Source organism: Tamandua tetradactyla, chromosome 2 (assembly GCF_023851605.1).
Source record: "Tamandua tetradactyla isolate mTamTet1 chromosome 2, mTamTet1.pri, whole genome shotgun sequence".
NCBI lineage: Eukaryota > Metazoa > Chordata > Mammalia > Pilosa > Myrmecophagidae > Tamandua > Tamandua tetradactyla.
In genome coordinates, this window is record NC_135328.1 from 5073913 (window position 1) to 5091740 (window position 17828).

Consider the following 17828-nt stretch of genomic DNA (forward strand, 5'->3'; position numbering starts at 1 on the left):
CAACAGTAAAGGATGTTGAATTTTGTCAAATGCCTTTTCTGCATCAATCAAAATGATCGTGGTTTCTCTCCTTTGATTTGTCGACATGGTGTATTACGTTAATTGATTTTCTTATGTTGAACCATCCTTGCATACCTAGGATGAATCCTACTTGGTCATGATGTATAATTCTTTTAATGTGCTGCTGGATTCGATTTGCTAGGATTTTGTTGAGGATTTTTGCATCTATATTCATTAGAGAGAATGGTCTGTAGTTGTCTTTTTTTGTAATGTCTTTGTCTGGCTTTGGTATGAGGGTGATGTTGGCTTCATAGAATGAGTTAGGTAGCTTTCCCTCCTCTTCAATTTTTTTGAAGCATTTGAGCAGGATTGGTACTAATTCTTTCTGGAATGTTTGGTAGAATTCACAGATGAAGCCATCTGGTCCTGGACTTTTCTTTTTGGGGAGCTTCTTAATGACTGCTTCAATTTCTTTACTTGTTACTGGTTTATTGAGGTCGTAGTCTCAAGTCAGTGTTGGTTGTTCATGCCCTTCTAGAAAGTTATCCATTTCATCTACATTATCAAATTTATTAGCATAAAGTTGTTCATAGTATCCTCTCATTACTTCCTTTATTTCTGTGGGGTCAGTTGTTATGTCTCTTTTTCCATTTCTGATTTTATTTATTTGCATCCTCTTTCTTCTTTTTTTCAACCTTGCTAACGGTCCATCAATCTTATTTTCTCATAGAACTAACTTTTGGTTTTGTTGATTTTCTCAATTGTTTTCATTTTCTCAATTTCATTTATTTCTGGTCTAACCTTCATTATTTCTTTCCTTTTGCTTGTTTTGGGGTTAGTTTGCTGTTCTTTCTCTAGTTCTTCCAAGTGGACAGTTAATTTCTCAATTTTTGCCCTGTCTTCTTTTTTGATAGAGGCATTTAGGGCAATACATTTCCCTCTTAGCACTGCCTTTTCTGGATCCTGTAAATTTTGATACATTGTGTCTTCATTTTCATTTGCCTTGAGATATTTACTGATTTCTCTTGTAATTTCTCCCTTGACCCACTGGTTGTTTAAGAGTGTGTTGTTGAGCCTCCACATATTTGTGAATTTTCTGGCACTTGCCTATTATTGATTTCCAACTTCATTCCTTTATGATCTGAGAAAGTGTTTTGTATGATTTCTATCTTTTCAAATTTATTGGGAATTGCTTTGTAACCCAGCATATGGTCTCTCTTTGAGAATGAGCCATGAGCATTTGAGAAAAAGGTGTATCCTGCTGTTGTGGAGTGTAATGTTCTATAAATGTCTGTTAAGTAGCTCATTTATTGTATTATTCAAATTCTCTGTTTCTTTATTGATCCTCTGTCTAGATGTTCTGTCCATTGATGGGAGTGGGGAATTGATGTCTCCAACTACCACAGTAGGTATGTCTATTTCTCTTTTCAGTGTTTGCCTCATGTATTTTGGAGCATTCTGACTCAGTACATAAATATTTATGATTGCTATGTCTTCTTGTTGAATTGTTCCTTTTATTAATACATAGCGTCCTTCTTTGTCTCTTTTTACTGTTTTACATTTGAAGTCTAATTTGTTGGATATTAGTATAGCTACTCCTGCTCTTTTCTGATTGCTATTTGCATGAAATATCTTCTCCCAACCTTTCAGTTTCAATCTATGTTTATCCTTGGGTCTAAGATGTGTTTCCTGTAGACAGCATATAGATGGGTCCTGGTTTTTAATCCATTCTTCCAGTCTATGTCTTTTGATTGGGGAGTTTAATCCATTAACACTTAGTGTTATTACTGTATGGGTAGTACTTTCTTCTACCATTTTGCCTTATGGATTTTATACGTCATATCTAATTTTTCTTCTTTTTTACCTTTTCTGATAGTCTTCATTTCTACACTCTTCTCCACACCTCTCTCTCCTGTCTTTTCATATCTGCCTCTAGTGCTCCCTTTAGTTGCAGAGCCAGTCTCTTGGTCACAAATTCTCTCAGTGATTTTTTGTCAGAAAATGTTTTAATTTCTCCCTAATTTTTGAAGGACAATTTTGCTGGATATAGAATTCTTGGTTGGCAGATTTTCTTTTAGTAATTTAAATATATCATCCCACTCTCTTCTTACCTCGATGGTTTCTGCTGAGAAATCTATGCATAGTCTTATTATGCTTCCCTTGTATGTGATGGATTACTTTTCTCTTCCTGCTTTCAAGATTCTCTCTTTCTCTTTGACATCTGACATTCTGGTTAGTAAGTGTCTTGGAGTTTGTCTATTTGGATCTATTCTGTTTGGGGTATGCTGAACTTCTTGGATCTGTAATTTTAAGTCTTCCATAAGAGCTGGGAAATTTTCAGTGATAATTTCCTCCATTAGTTTTTCTCCTCCTTTTCCCTTCTCTTCTCCTTCTGGGACACCCACAACATGTATATCCATACATTTCATGTGGTCATTCAATTCGCCGAGTACCTGCTCATAGTTTTCCATTCTTTTCCCTATATTTTCTTTTGCTTGCTGAATTTTAGGTGTTCCATTTTCCTGTTCACTAATCCTATCTTTTGCCTCTTGAAATCTGACATTGTAGGTTTCCATTGTTTTTTTCATCTCTTCTACTGTGCCTTTCATTCCCATAAGTTCTGTGATTTGTTTTTTCAGACTCTTGATTTCTTCTTTTTGTTCATTCCTTGCCTTCTTTATATCCTCCCTCAATTCGATCTGATTTTTTATGAAGTTTTCCATGTCTGTTTGAGCATTGTGAATTAATTGTTTCAACTCCTCTATCTCATTTGAATAGTTGGTTTGTTCCTTTGACTGGACCGTATCTTCAATTTTCCTAGTGTGATTCATTGTTCTTTGCTGGAGTCTAGGCATTTAATTATCTTAGTTTATTCTGGAGATTGTTTTCACTTCTTTTACCTAGGATTTTCTTGCTGAATAACTTTGTTGTCTATCTGTTCTTTGACATCCAGTTCGGCTTATTCTCAACCACTAGCTTAGGTTTTGTTCAACAGAGCAGAATTTTTTAGTTCTTGTTTTCTTATTTCTTGCCCTGACTGTATAGTGCCTTCGCCACCCCCACCCATAGGAGGGTCTACTTAGGTATTATAGACCCCAGCCAGATTTTCCCAGACCAAACTGGCCTCCCCTCAGGAGGAAAGAGTCACCTGCATCAGTTTTCCCTGAGGGTGAGACCCAGCAGGTTGAAAGACTTTCCTATGAAGTCTCTGAAATCTGTATTTTTCCTATCCTGCCTAGCATGTGGTGCTTGTCTGCCTGCAGATCCCACCAGCATAAGGTGATGCAATACCTTTAACTTTGGCAGACTCTCCCTGCTTCAAATTTCTAAACCCTGGCATCTGAATTCCTTGAGGGAAGGAACCCAAATGAGCTGGGCCCCACCCCTCCCCTGGGGAAGGCACAGGCTCCAGACAAGCTCTCAAACAAGCTTGTTTCTGCCTATGCCTGGGGCAGTTGCAGCCTGAGAAGCCCTGCCACTGTATCCAAAGGCAGTCACAGCCACAAAAAAGAAAGAGAAAAATCCTTCTGAGAGCAGGATCCCCGTTCCTTGGGTTTGCCAATTAAGAGCATAAGTTGGTATGTTGCTTTGTGTACCTTCAGATCCTATGTGCTCCCTCCTTTCCTTCAGGGCTCAGACCCTTTCAAGTATTATGTGCTATCCGATCCAAAAACCTCTGTTTCTTTTTTACTTTTTTTCTTTTTCTGTCAGCCCTGCCCCCTGAGCACTGGGGCAAAAATCAGCAACCTCTACTTTGACCAGGTTCAGGGGCCTATTTTTAGTAGTCAGAATTTGTGAAACAATTCCACAATTGAAGCTTAGTTGTGCTCAGCCCCTGCTGCTGCTAAAGTCCCCTTTCTTCCCCTTCTGGGAAGCAGCTTGTAGGGGAGGGGTACTGGTCCCCGCAGCTTGGGGGACTCATGGTTCTGAGGGGGCTCATAGCTGGTCCAGACTGGGGTACACTGTGTGTCCGGTCACTGACGTGGCCCCAGCAGTTGTTCTCTACTGTTCCTGGGTATTTAGTAGCTGTTCTGGAGGACGAACTAAATCCTACACCTCGCTAAGCCGCCATCTTGGCACTCTCCCACACATTTGTTGTTAATGTTCTGCCATGGATATCACCAATTCAGGTTACTATTGAAACACTGAGAGTGAGTGATACATTGCAAAAATAGCAATAGTTCAGGATACCTAAATTCTATTTCCAGTTCTGCAGTTAGTTCTCTGGCCTCATGTAGAAAGTGAAAAACTGATCCTTTAATTTATATTGAAATGCATAAGACCTGGAGTGACCAAAACAATTTTGAGAAGAAGGAGCAAAGCTGGAGGACTTATATTACCAAAATTCAAATCTTATTAAAAAGCCACAGAAATCAAGACACTGTGGTATTGTTTTTAAGTACAGGCATAAAGATCAATGGAGCAAAATTGAGAACTAAAGCATTACATTTATGGTTAACTGATTTTCAGTAAAAATGCCAAGAAAATTCATCTGGTAAGTATAATATTTTCAGGAAATGGTGATGGAACAATTGAATATCCATATATATGCAAAAAAAACTGAACATCATATCATCACATTCAGTGGGGACACTGGAACAGTTATATGTTGCTAGTGGGAATGTGAAATGGTACAGATTCTCTGGAAAAGAGTTTGGCAGTTTCATAAAAATTAAACATGAATTTTCCATAGAATTCAGCAATTCCCTATTAGGAATATATCCAAAAGCAATGAAAACATACATCTACATAAAGACTTATAAATGAGTGCTCATAGCAGCATTATTCATAATTGTCAAAATATGATGGAGAAATCAACAAATGCCCACCAGCTGATGAATAAAATGTGACAGATCCCTACCAAAAATAAAAAGGAGTGAAATAATGATGCAGGCTAAAACATGGATGAACCTAGGAAACATTATGCTAAGATAAAGAGGTCAGATGCAAGAGACTATGTATTTTATGATTCCATGTGTATGAAATGTCCAGAATAGTTAATTCTATAGATACAGAATTTAAGTCAATGATTGTTGTTGATTGGGAATAGGAGATGGATTACAAGCTCAAAGAATCTTTTTGGGGTGATGGAAATGTTCTGAAACTCAGTTGTGATAATAGCAGCATATAATACATATACAACAAATTATTGAATTGCACACTTACATGAGCAGATTTCATGATAAGTAAATTAAACCTCAATAAAATTGTTTTAAAAAAAGTTTAGCATCAGTTATCAGCAAAAAGGAAGCGCCTTCCTGATAAAGGAGACAGCAAAAGTAAAAACCAGCAGTAAATAAGAACAGGGCATGTGCATGGAGGAGACTGGGAGATGGGCATGCTAGAGCACAGGGTGTCTGTGACACAGATTGTGCAGAGCCTTGACAGCTGGGCCAAGAGGACATGACCAGGAGGGCACAGATCGTTCTATTCTGGTGAAGACAGTATTCTAAGCTTATTTAAGCAGAGAGATTTTTCTGGGCATCAAAAATCCCCTCACCAGATGCAGCCCCTCTCTCTCTAAGGTCGACTGAGCAAGTGAAATCATTGTCCTCACCACTACATGGGACATGATATGCAGGGGTAAAAGTCTTCCCGGCAACTTGGGACATGACTCCTAGGGTTGAGCCTGGCCCTACCACCATGGAATCCACAAGTGCATGCTTTACCAAATGGGGGGAAAGAATTGTAACAAAATAAAGTATGAGTAGCTGAGAGAGTTCAAGTAGAGTTGAAAGGCTATTCTGGAGGCTACTCTTACTCAAGCTTCAGTTAGATATTGCTGTTTACCATGGTTTGCCAAACCCCAACCAAAACTATTCCTGCCACTATTTACAATTACCAAGAGATAGAAACAATCCAGATGCCCATCAACAGACAAGTGGATAAACAAAATGTGGTGTATACATACAATGGAATATTATGTATTATTTAGACAAAATGATCTCCCCAAACATATGGCAATGCGGATGAAACTTGAGGACATAATGCTGAGTGAAATGTCAGACACAAAAGGACAGGTACTCTATGATTCTGTTATTATGACTCTGATAAAGGCACTAGTGTTTTGGAGCAGCAAGAAGGAAAAATCTGAGATGAGGGCATGGTAGTCCATAACAAACTTTGGGAACTGTTCTGTAGCTGCTTGTTGAAGTGTGCTTTGAAAAGTATTGCTTTTTCTCTTTCTTTTATTTGTGTATATATGTTATATTTTACAACACAGTTTAAAAAAACTGTAGGCAGTTGTTCTAGTTTGCTAGCTGCCAGAATGCAATACACCAGAAACAGAATGGCTTTTAAAAAGAGGAATTTAATAAGTTGCTAGTTTACAGTTCTTAGGTTGAGAAAATGTCCCAATTAAAATAAGTCTATAGAAATGTCCAATCAAAGGCATCCAGGGAAAGATACCTTGGTTCAAAAAAGGCTGATGAAGTTCAGGGTTTCTCTCTCAAGTGGAAGGGCACATGGCAAACACAGTCAAGGTTTCTGTCTCATCTGGAAAGGCACATGGCGAACCCAGTGTCATCTGCTAGCTTCTTCTGGCTTCCTGTTTCTTGAAGCTCCCCCGGGAGGCATTTTCCTTCTTCATCTCCAAATGTCGCTGGCTGGTGGACTCTGCTTCTCGTGGCTATGTCGTTCTGCTCTGCTCTCTCTGAAATCTCTTCCATTCTCCAAAATGTTTCCTCTTTTATAGGACTTCAGAAATTTATCAAGACCTACTCAAATGGGTGGAGACATGTTGTCACCTAATCCAGTTTAACAACCACTCTTGATTAAATCACATCTCCAGGGAGATGATCTGATTACAGTTTCAAACACACAGTACTGAATAGGGGTTAAAAGAAGCGGCTGCCTTTACAAAATGGGATTAGGATTAAAACATGGCTTTTCTAGTATCCTTACATCATTTCAAACCAGCACAGCAGTTATAATAATATTAGAGAAAATAAATTCGAGAAATCAAAAATTTGAAAATATTTAGTAACATACCTCACTACTATAGCAAAGTTGGTATTTGTAATAATTTTTTACTTGATATTTTGAGAATGCATACAGTTTTATAGTTAATTAAATGGTATCTAAGATAGTGTTTAATACTTAGAATTTAAGAAACTCTGATATCTGTATCTATAGATTTTTTTCTTCTTTCCTTTAATTTTAAATTAGTTTATGAAACATATTGTACAAACAGGCATTATGATGATTACTTGGATTTTTTTTTAAAATATGCCTATGGATAAGCTAACTAAAATATCCATTTTAGGTGTTCAAGATTTCCAGATGTTAATTGTAAAAATATTTGTATCTTCATATTTTCCTGAAATCAGGAAAACATTTAGTAATATATATTCATTACTATAGCAATGCAGATATTTGTAAGAACTTTCTACTTGATATTTTGTGAAGATATACAGTTTTGACAGTTGATCAAATGGTACCTAAGTTAGTGTTTAATACTTAGAAATTAAGAACTTTGTGCGCTGGTTTGAAAGGATGCATGTACTCTAGAAAAGCCATGCTTTAATCCTAATTCCATTTTGTAAAGGCAGCCATTTCTTCTAATCCCTATTCAGTACTGTATGTTTGAAAGTGTAATCAGATCATCTCCTTGAAGATGTGACTCAATCAAGAGTGGTTGTTAAGCTGGCTTAGGTGAAAACGTGTCTCCATCCATTCGGGTGAGTCTTGATTAGTTTACTGGAATTCTATAAAAGAGGAAACATTTTGGAGAAAGCAAGAGATTCAGAGAGAACAGAAAATGACATAGCCACATGAGAAGCAGAGAGTCCACCAGCCAGTGACCTTTGGAGATGAAGAAGGAAAATGCCTCTCGGGGTGCTTCATGAAACAAGAAGCCAGGAGAGAAAGCTAGCAGATGATGCCATGCTTGCCACATGCCATTCCAGATGAGAGAAACCCCGACTATGTTCATCACGTACCTTCTCACTTGAGAGAGAAATCCTGAACATCATCGGCCTTCTTGAACCAAGGTATCTTTCCCTGGATGCCTTAGATTGAACATTTCTACAGACTTGTTTTAATCGGACATTTTCTCAGTCTAAGAACTGTAAACTTGCAACTTAATAAATTCCTCTTTTTAAAAGCCATTCTGTTTCTGGTATATTGCATCCCAGCAGCTGGCAAACTAGAACATTTTGCTACCTGAATTTGTAGATTTTTTCCATGTTGACTTAATTTTAAATTGGCTTATGAAACTTACCGCACAAACACAGGCTTTACAATGATTATATGGATACTTTATTTAAATATGCCTATGGTTAAGCTAACTAAGATATCCATTTTTGGTGGTTATAAGTGTATCGTTTTCTTAAAAAAATTTTAAAATAAAAACTCAAACAATGGATAAAGAAGCCAGTAGTTGTTATGAAAAACGGGATCACTCTATTTAGTAGAATTAATAATATAATATATATGAGCTTTCTATTTTTATAACTATAAGTTAATTTATAAATCTATGATTCTAAACTCAGAATGCATTTCCTAGGGATCACATGTAACGTGGAGCCTGCCATTTGTACTATGTGTATATATACGCACATTCAAATATGGATTTTGTTCAATTAAACAATACATAAAATGATATTGTATAGAAATATGTACACCTGAGTCTTGAGCTTCAAATATGCTTCTACTGGTGAATGGTTCTCTGGGAAGGTGAGACAGAAGTGACAGCACTCCCTATGAAATCTGGACTGAACATAAGGTGATTACAGTGGAGACCATACTAATTGATCAAAAAGAAACTAGGGTGTTCAGAATGTACTACTGCTTTTTAAAATACCTGTAAATTTTTTTACTTCCACATTTTGCATATTAATCGGGAATAAGAGAAAAATTTAAAACTACCCAAAAGTAACAATATGAAAGCAATATGTGTGGTCCATTGTGCATAATGCAAAATTTCCATCTCCATGGGCAAGGGAGCCCTCAGAAAAACGCTGCTTTGCATGCATCTGTGCCCCCAGAAACCTCTGTTAGGCAACATTACGCATTCTGCTAGGAGTTTTATGTGAGGCTGTTTTTCTTCTGGGAATAAAGGAGACAAATCAAAGAAAGAAAATGGAAAAGGCTCCTTGGATCCCATTGCTAAAACAATTTCTGTGAGACCTTGAAGTTATCTTACATTTTGCTCATCAAACATTATTAGATACCAACATATAAGATTCACAACCGCCATGAGGGCCCTCCCTATAACCCTGCCATTAGTTATCCTGGGCTGATAAAGAGCACTGAAGCCCATCCTACGAGGCCTGGCACTGAAACACAGCCCTCTGGCTGGTCCACTTTTTAACAGCAAAGCAGCACTGTGCCACCACCAAGAAGAAGAGGTGATCAACCAGCTTCAAACTTAAACAGATTACACTGTTTTATGTATGTTTTTTTTAATTCACCCATGGTTGGTTTTAAGTGTCTCACCCAAGTGCAGACATGTTCAGAAGTTACGTTGCTGGGTTTTTTTGGGCATGTTTCCTAATTGTACATTTTTCCTCCATCACTTCATTCTATATTCTGTATTATAATGATCCTCCTCTGTGCCAAGGGCTGGCTGGCACTGGGGATATAACTGCATACAGTCCTTGTGGAGCTGAAAGTTTGATGGGTCTTTGCATGGAAGCCACACAAAGGCAAACAATTACGACACTGTGGGCAGAAGTTCCAGGGGTTGAGGAGCATGGGCAGGAGCAGCACATTCAGACCTGAGGACTCAGGGAGAGTAGAGAAGTACGCTGTGAAGTGAGGCCTGGAGAGGGGGATGTGGCCCCCCGCCCTCAAGCCAACAGGAACATTTTGCTCTAAGCAGAAAGATCTGAATGTGCCAATGTCCAGAGGTTAGAGGATGTTATGCATTTGAATGAACAGATGTTTGGTTGAGATAGGACTTGGATGGAGAAGGAAAGGGATTGAAAATGTAGAACAGGATCAAGAAATGGGGCCACAGAGTAAGAAATGAGGCAAATGACAGGCTGCATCTGGAATTTATTATTTATCCTGAGACAGTATGAAACTATTGAATGCTAAAATGAGTGATGCTTTTCAATAATTTTGAATTTTTAATAACAAATATCTTCACAATCATAAATTTTAAACCTAAAATAATTTTAAGATTACCTAATGTCAATGAGAAAAGAGCTTGTTTTACTAGTCTTAGTTCCAGCTCGTTTCTCAATGTGGTCAGTGGTGGTGATACTAATAGTACAGTTGTCATGTATTAGTATGTTTCTAAACTGAGTTAAACCGATGTGTGGATAAGACTTTTCTAAGGCACAAATCTACTTGAAACTTACTTGTGGATCCCTCATATCAACAGTATAAAGTCCAAACTCATTAGCTAGAAGGTCATCCAGAATCCATCGCTGCTTCTCTCCCCAATTCATCTGCTGCTTCCCCTCCCTCCTCCTCATACTCCAGCCTAACCTAGCTGCTGCTTATCTCTGTGCTCTGGCTTCTTCCCCTTCTTCTCCTGGAATGTCCTTAGCTTTTCCCCATTAATCTTTTCTTCACATCCCTCTCCTCAAAGTTTATTCTTGAAGGAAAATGTTAGGAATTGGCTCACATCTTCCATACATAAGACAGTTCTTAGCAATGCTAAGGTACTGTGGATAATGCAAGGCACAAGACACAGAGTGGCATGCCATGGGGTTACATGTTAAGTTACAAAGATTTTCAAAGCACAGACAAGAAATTTTTAGATAACCTCGTTCTCAGAGGTTGTGATTTAGAATTAGATTTGGAAGACAAGGAGCCTGAAGAGCCCTCTGAGCTGGCGAGGCAGCAGATATAAAAGCCCTTGTGCAGAAATGATCTCTAATGGGCTCAGAGTTTGCTAACAGTCAGTTCTGCTCTAGAATGAACACAAGGATCCAGCTGAGCCTCGCTGTGATGGAACTCAACTGCGTGGATCCTTCCAGGGACTACCGGAGGCAGACTAGCAGTGTTGCAGGAAGCACCCCAGCATAACCATGAACTAGAACAAGGGCTCGAACAGGGCCAGGGCTCTGCCTTCATCTTTGAATTCTCAACAACTGGCTCAATTCCTGGCTTAGTATAGCTAATAAATAAATATTTACTGAATTAATAAAATGAATGATAATCTAAAGAATGATTAATGCATTTTTTATTGCTCTCATGAAGAAAATATTAGGTGCGGATCCCTGAGCTCTTAAAAACAAACAAACAATGGCTTCTGTTACAAGACTACAGCAATAAAGGTTTCTACTTACTTCCCCCAACACTAGTAGAAAACTCAATTTCAAAAATCACTATGGTGAAACTCTGAAACTTTGAAAAGAAGCGGATAATAAACCCAGATTTGCCACATATTAGCAAGTAAATGTTTTCAAAGCAATTCACTTAGTGCCTTTCTTTGCCAAAACATACTTTTCTTAAAAACATAAAGATTTAAAAATGAAATCAATATATATGAATTCCCAGGAGGAAGAAAGAGATTACAGTTCCTTAATATTCATTAGCCTATCATTTCTGTTTTCTAAAAGATACATAAAATAACAGTAAAACTAAATATCCACAAGATTAGTGCTTTCATTTTATATAACTAGAATACAAAGAAATGTTTCTTTCATTGTTTGAGAATCCCTGAGTTCTGGGTCAATTTTACTCCACTGCCCTGCTATGATATTCACAGGAACAGTATCAGATTGGTGTGAACTATCAGAAAGAAAATGACATGAGAAAGAGAGTGTACTCCTTTCGCCTATTTTGGGGAGGCAGGGCTCTGAGACAAAGCAAAAAGTGGAGCCTGCTCAGCCACTGGTCCAGCTTTCCTTCTCAGTGAGGCTGCTCCAGGTCAAGCCTGAGCTGCCAATGCAGAAAAAATCCACCTGGAGATTAAAGAAACATGAAATGGGCAGGTAGGCATGGACTTTGGTGAAATGGGCAGGGAGATGCGGACTCTGGTATTGAAATAGGCAGGGAGGCAGTGGACTCTGGCTGGTCCTCACCATGACTCGATCAGGTTCTACTGTACCACCAAGTGAGCAGCTTGCTTCTCTGTGACACCCAGAAAATGAGAAGATGACAGGTCTATTGTTTGCCTCTGACTTTCTGATGTTAGATTCTCATAATATCACATCCTTGTCAGTTGGGATAATCTTCACTAAGCTGAAATATTAATGCAAGGAAGAACTCCCTGGTTTCATCTGAATGAAAGCAAATATTTAAAATATAAAATAAAATACTAGTAGGAATCGTACAATAAAAAGCTATTTTTATCCCTAACATTTACTGAACATTTAAATAGGCTGCAAGGGTAAAATATATACCGAATTTTGAAATCAGTACAACACATCCATTAACATACTGATATTGATAACATATTGAAATGATCATATTTGGGATGTACTGGGTTAAATAAAATTAAAATTAATTTCATCTAATTCTCTTTATTTTTTTAAATGTCTACTATAAAATTTTACATTACAAAGGCCCACATTTGTGGCTCTCACTGTACTTCTCCTGAGCAGCTCAGCTCTAAATATTGCCAGAGGACCCTTCCTATTCTGTCACTCCATGTTTCTATAGCACTGGAGTGATAGCTCATGTAGTGACAGGACACATCTCTCCCCCTGCAATGGTCAGTGAACTTTGCCACATGAATAGGACAATGTCCTCCTGCAGCTTGTGACAGGTAACTCTAATGGATGTCACTCAAAGGTTTAGTTTGCTTCAGATCTTCCCCTACAACTCAAACTTACCTGTGGAATTTTCTAGTAAAGAAACCAGTTATTACAATACATAATTACTGATTATTAGCACTACTGAAGTGTTTAAGCTTAAAATGATGCAAACGTTTTTCTCACTGACCTACAGAGTGAGTTGTTTTTAACTTTAGTGTTAAGTAAAAATTATGAAAGTTTCCTGAATTAAAATTCTGACTTAAAAAAATGTCTGCTTACTTAAAAAAGTTGATGGCATTATAAATATATATAATGGATCAATGCAGAAATCTTGAGATACTGCATACTGTAGATCAGAAAAAAGAGCTAGAATAAAGAAAAAAAAAAGAGATTTAAAAAAAGTTAGCAGGTCCTAAGTCTATGCTCATTTGCTATGAGTGCAGAGTTAAAGGGAACCTCATACAAACCGCAGACAAGTTTAGAAATAATTCTAAGAGGTTTTCTTCCTGATTTGGTTTGATGCCAATCTGTCCCAAGTCAAAATTATTCTAGAACTGACCACAGGCTGTACGCCTGAATGTGTGCGTGAATTGTAGCCAGCCCTCTGCTTGCCAGGCCATATTTAGGTCAAAACAGGGGTCTTCATCAAGCTGAAGGAAAATATTTTCTTTTCTTTTTAAAAAAAAAATTTATTGAAATATTCACACACATGTAGTAAATACATGGTGCTCACAATATATCACATAGTTGTGTATTCATCATCATGATCATATTTAGAACATTTGACTCACTGCAGAAAAAGAAATAAGGAAAAAAGAAAAACCTCATACATCCCATACGCCTTACCTCTCCCTTTCATTGACAACTAGTATTTCAATCTATCCAATTTATTTTATCCTTTATCCCCCCTATTACTGATTTTTATTCATAGTTTTTAACTCATCTGTCCATTCTCTGGATAAAAGGAGCATCACACACAAAACTTTCACAATCACACAGTTACACTATAAAAGCTATATTGTTATACAATCATCTTCAAGAATCAAGGCTACTGGAACACAGCTCAGCAATTTCAGTTACTTCCTCTAGCCATTCCAATACACCATAATAAAAAAGAGGATAGCTACATAATGCATAAGAATAACCTCCAGAATAACCTCTCAACTCTGTCTGAAATCTCTCAGCCACTGAAACTTTGTTTCATTTCTCTCTTTCCTCTTTGGTCAAGATGGCTTTCTCCATCCCATGATGCCGGGTCCTGGCTCATCCTGGGAGTTCTATCCCATGTTGTCAGGGAGATTTACACCTCTGGGAGTCATGTCCCACTTACCAGGGAGGGCAGTTAGCTCACCTTCCAAGCTCTCTTAGAGAGAGAGGCCACATCTGAGCAACAAAAGAGGTCCTCTGTGGGTGACTCAGGCATTATTATAAGTAGACTTAGCTTCTTTGCAGGGTAGGTTTCATAGGGGCAAACCCCAAGAGCAAGGACAGCCTATGGACTTGGGTGTCTCCACTGCTTGTGAAAATGTAAGGAATTTCCCTAATGGGAAAGTTGAGTTTTTCTCCTTTCTCCCCAGTCCCTCAAGGGGACTTTGCAAATACTTTTTATTCACTGCCCAAATTACCTTGGGATATATCGGGGTATCACACTAACCTGGACAAACCAACGAGATCTCACGCCTTATTCAAGTTTCCATGTACTTACGTTATTCAACTAAACTGACTATACAAGTTAAATTATGTAATGCACTACCCCAAATATAAATTTTGCACCAACTAAACACCTCTTCCTTTGTTCTCACACTGAAATTGAAGTTTTAAAATATGGACCACATATATCCACCCTTTACCCTGTATTCTGAATTACAGTCCTATCCAGGTCAGCTTCATTCATATCTCCAGTTGAAGTCTGATTCCTTCTTCAACTTTTTAAATAGTTGCTGTATGGGGCAATGCTGACTTTCATAACTTCAGTGCTTTAACTCTGAGTCTCAGATGTCACACAAAAACTCAAAGTTTCTGGGAATGACCAGATTATATACAAACAGCTCAGTATCTCAAAATTCAGAAAAAACAATCACAATTCCTGTATATGTGATGGCTGTAAGAGATTACAATCTCAGACCCTTTAAAATAGGCCTCATAATCCATACTCTCAACTTCAATTCACTGAGTTTGTATATTACATATACAAATATACAAATGTACATATCCACATGAGTGAGGCATGATACTATTTGTCTTTTTGTTGAAGTGAATTTATTCTTAAATATTTGATTCTTTTTGTTGTTATTGTAAATTGAATTTTTTTTCTTGATTTCCTCCTCACTTCAACATAGAGTTCTTAAATTTCATTCACCTAGTTGCATGCTTCACAACTTCATTCCTTCTTGCGGTCACTCAGTAGTCCATTGTATGTATACACCATAGTTCCCCCTTCCTTCCATTGGAGATCCAACCATTGGAGGTGATCTATGCTAACATTTCCCCACTGGGGATGATGTTAGCTGTGGGTTTTTCATATATTTCCTTTATCATGTTGAGGAAGTTACTTTCTATTCCTATCTCCTTTGAAGGGTTTTCATCAAGAAAGGATGTCGAATTTTATCAAATGCCTTTTCGGTAACAATCAAGATGATCATGAAGTTTTTCTACTTTGGATACTGCCATAAACACCAGTGTAGAAATGTCCATTCATGTCCCCACTCTCAGCTCCTCTAGGTATATACCTGACAACATGATTGCAGGATCACATGGGAACTTCACCACTAGCCTCCTGTGGAAAAACCACGCTGCCCTCCAGAGGGGCTGTACCTCTCAGATTCCCTACCAACAGTGAATAGGTACATCTCTTTCTCTTCTTGTTCTCTAGCCCTTGTTTCTCTGTTCATTTTTAAACAGTCTCATTCACACATCATACAACCCAACTTAAATAAACAGACATGGCTTTGCCATCATAATCCATACGAAGACATTTTCTTTTGCAAAGAATCCATAGCCCTTTCCCATACTCCCCATGAGTTCACTTAGTTTGACATAATGCCTTCGTCACATTCATTGGAAGCATATTACAATGTTACTGGAGACTACAGAACCTAGCTTTCACTGTTTGTACTTTTTCCTGTATATTATCCATTTTTCAATACCTTGTAGTATTGACATTCATTTCTCCTCATGCAAAAACATGTTTATATGTGTACATTTAATCACCATCATCACCCACTCTAGGCATTCCTAAATTATACTGTCTCAGTCTTAATCCCCTATTTTTCCTTCTGGTTTCATATGTGCCCCCAGCCCTTCTCCCATATATCTGAAATGTGGTTGCCAAATATTGTCTTCCATTGTGCAGGGTGCCCTTTTACTTTCTTGACAAAGTTCTTTGATGCACAGAAATATTTAATTTTGAGGAGATCCCATTTATCTACTTCTTTTTCAATGCTCATGCTTTGGGCGGAAGGTCTAGGAAACCACCTCCTATTATAAGACTTGTTTTTCCCTACATTTTCTTCTAAAAGTTTTATGGTCTTACTGCTTGTTTTGCTCTTTGATCCATTTTGAGTTAACTTTTGTAAAGGATGTGAGATGTGGATCCTCTTTCATTTTTCTACTTATGGATATCCTGTTCTCCAAAAACTGTAAATATTGAAGAAGCTGCTCTGATTCCAGGTGGATTGGCTTGACCCCCTTATCAAAGAGCAATTGCCCAAAGATGAGAGGGACTATTTCTGGACACTCATCTTGATCCCATTGGTCAGGATATCTATCTCTATACCAGTACCATGCTTTTCTGACCACTGTAGCTTCATAACATGACTTGAAGTCAGATATTGTGAAACTCCCACTTCATTTTTCTTTCTCAAGATATTTTTAGCTATTCAGGGCATCCTGTCCTTCCAAATAAATTTGGTTATTGGTTTTTCCATTTCTGAAAAGTAAGTTGTTGGGATTTTAATTGGTGGTGCATTGAATCTATAAATCAATTTGGGTAGAACGGACATCTTAACGATATTAGTCTTCTAATCCATGAACTTGATATGACCTTCCATTTATTTAGGTTTTCCATGATTTCTTTTAGCAATTTCTTGTAGGTTTCTGTGGATAAGTCTTTTGTATCCATAGTTAAATTTATTCCTAAATACTTGATTCTTTTTGTTGTTATTGTAAATTGAATTTTTTTCTTGATTTCCTCCTCACTTTGTTCATCACTAGTGTATAGAAACACCACTGATTTTGGGGCATTGACCTTGTACCATGCCACTTTGCTGTAACTCATTTATTGGCTCTAGTAGCTTTGCTGTAGTTTTTCGGGATTTTCGACATATAATATCATGTCATCTGCAAACAGTGAGAGTTTTACTTCTTTCTTTCCAATTTACATGCCTTTTCTTTCTTTTTTCTTGTCTAACTGCTCTTCCTAGAACTTCCAGAACAATGCTGAATAACAATAGTTACTGTAGCATCCTTGTCTTGTTCCTGATCTTAGAGGGGAAAGCTTTTAGACTTTCCCCACTGGGGATGATGTTAGCTGTGGGTTTTTCATATATTTCCTTTATCATGTCGAGGAAGTTACTTTCTATTCTTATCTCCTTTGAAGTGTTTTCATCAAGAAAGGATGTCGAATTTTATCAAATGTCTTTTCTGCATCAATCAAGATAACCACAAAGTTTTTCTACTTTGATTTGTTTATATGGTGTATTACATTAACTGATTTTCTTATGTTGAACCAGCCTCGTGTACCTGGAATAAATCCTATTTGGTCACGGTGTATAATTCTTTTGATGTGTTGCTGGATTCGATTTGCAAGTATTTTGTTAAGGATTTTTGCATCTATATTCATTAAAGAGATTGATCTGTAATTTTTCTATCTTGTATCTTTGTCTAGCTTTGGTTTTAGGGTGCTGTTGGCTTCATGGAATGAATTAGGTAGCTTCTCCTCCTCTTCAGTCTTTTTGAAGAGTTTGAATAGGAGTGGCACTAATTCTTTCTTGAATACTTGGTAGAATTCACATGTGAAGCCATCTGGTGCTGGAATTTTCTTTTTTAGGAGCTTCGTGTTGACTGATTCAATTTCTTTACTTGTGATTGGATTGTTGAGGTCATCTATTTCTTTTCAAGTAAATATTGGTTGTTTACGCCTTTCTAGGAAGTTGTGTATTTCAACTATCTTGC